This window comes from Anomaloglossus baeobatrachus, chromosome 2 (genome assembly GCF_048569485.1).
Source record: "Anomaloglossus baeobatrachus isolate aAnoBae1 chromosome 2, aAnoBae1.hap1, whole genome shotgun sequence".
Lineage (NCBI taxonomy): Eukaryota > Metazoa > Chordata > Amphibia > Anura > Aromobatidae > Anomaloglossus > Anomaloglossus baeobatrachus.
Window position 1 is genome coordinate 206,291,621 of NC_134354.1, and position 2,469 is coordinate 206,294,089.

A 2,469-nucleotide genomic window follows, 5' to 3' on the forward strand; every position below is an offset into this window, starting at 1 on the left:
AATATCTCCTCCTATCATTTGTCCCCCACAGAGTCCCAGGTATTACAAAAGGGTCTCTCCTTTTGCCCCACCCCCACCTTCAACGAATTTACCCTTGATCAGGAACTCCGGAGGTTCTTTCGGTCCCTCAGACTTAAGACACACTTCCAGTCCCTAGACACCGGTGACCAGGTGGCACATACAGCTACCCCCGGCATGTTCCATCTCAAGGATCTGAATTTAATGACACGTAGTACATTTCAACCACCTAAAACTCACCATCCGGTCGAGACTTTTATTGGTCTCGTCAATTCTGACATTAAGGCGATTATACATGACATCAGGAATGGTCATTTTAGAGTTTGTCATAATCTCACACCAACGGAATCTCAAGCCATTGAAGGCCTCAGGAATAATCATAAATTAATCATCAAACCAGCAGATAAAGGTGGTGCTATAGTGGTGATGGATAGGAGTTACTACATATCCGAGATACAGGGCCAGCTTGCTGACAATACCACATACCAGCCCATCCCGCGTGATCCTACACCCAGGATCAGGGAACTTATTATAAATATGATCAAGGAACATGTTGGTCTTGGTACCATGGACGAAAAGTTGTCCCAATTTTTGGTTAAAGAATCCCCCATAACACCAGTGTTCTACACTTTACCCAAAATTCACAAGAATCTGAATAGACAAGGGACTGCGATGGGATCGAATGTAGCACCCCCTTATGCCAACATTTTTATGGCGCATTTTGAGGACACCTTCGTTTACCCCCATCCAATGTTTTCGTCACATGTCATCGCATGGCGACGGTACATAGATGATATTTTTATGATTTGGCGTGGTGATTCTTCTAGTTTGAACACATTCTATTCAGATCTGAATAGTTGTTTGCCCAATTTGAGCTTTACTCTACATTCTGACACACATGAAATTAATTTTCTTGATGTACTCATCTTGAAGTCCCCCAGTGGAGTCATTTCTACGGATCTATACACCAAGCCCACGGACAAGAACAGTTTGTTGCATTTCACCAGTTCTCATCCCAGTCATATTAAGCGGGCCCTTCCAACATCCCAGATCAAACGAGTCGAACGGATAGTGTCTGATCCCTTTCTAAGAGAAAGACGTATGGCCGAAATGAGCAATAAATTCGTCGCTAGGGGTTATCCCCAGCGAATTGCCGCACCACAACCTACTACCAGACCATATAGTCCACAATCAGGTCCTAGAGTACCTTTTGTGGCTACCTACCATCCCTTTCAGGCACAAGTGAGGGGTTCCATACTGAAACACTGGCCACTTTTGGGCACAGCATATCCGAATATTCCGGAGTTTATCAATAGACCCCTGTTCTGTAACAAACGTCCCAAAAACTTGAGGGATACACTGGTACGGGCGGATATTGGCTCACTAAAGAGAGAGAAACGACAGATGACACTACAGACGGCTCGTTCTGGGAATTTCCCGTGTTTACATTGTATACAATGTTCCAACATTACTAAAGGCAGTACTTTCACCCATCCCCGGACAGGACGGATCTTTCAAATTAAGGACTTTTTTACATGTGACTCATCTTTTGTTGTCTATTTGATCAAATGTCCCTGCGGTCTCGGATATGTTGGGGAGACCACCCAACATATCCGAGACCGGATAAGTAAGCATAAATCAACAATTAGGTGCAAACAGACACTCTTACCCATCCCTGCTCATTTCATACAAGCTGGTCATACGGTAGCACAGTTACGCTACCAGGTCCTAGAACAGGTCTTAGCACCCAGGAGGGGGGGGGACAGAGTACAGAGGTTAAAGGAACGCGAAGCGTATTGGATATATACGCTACAGACACTAGAGCCATTGGGATTGAACCGTGAATATGAGGTTTTTTATTAAACATCTCAGCATATAATAATTTTCCCAATGTTCATATTTCTCTAATTCTTATAAATCTCCTCGTCATCTGTCTTTTCTTTTTATTCATTATTCTTAACCTTGTGCTTCTTTCCTCCTATATAGGGCCTCTCTGTATTCGTATATAGGTTCTTATTTTTGTCTCTTTTTTTTCAGGCGCTGTAAATACTTCATCCACGAGTCCATCACGGCACTGTTTCCTCATCAGCAACATCCACCATCTCTGGACGTCAGTGTGCCCGCGCATGCGCGGTCTCGGCCGGCTCTCCGGCCGGTCTGCGCCTGCGCCTGGCCCACTCCCTCCGTCTATCACTTGCACACAGTGGCCGCCACTTGCGCATGCGCTGATCGGTCTTCTGACCCCTCTGCGCATGCGTGACTGAAGCGTTCCACGCTTGCGGTTCACGCCACTTCCTGTTGTTACTATCTGTCAGCGGTCACGTGCACGGACCGGCTGTGGCCGTAATCGGCGCCTGCGCTGAGCGATCCTCATGGTCTCTCTGCGCCGGGGCCGCCGGCGTGCCAGAGTCCGGTCCGTGCTTTCACTAACAGGTGATTCCCCTCACCAAT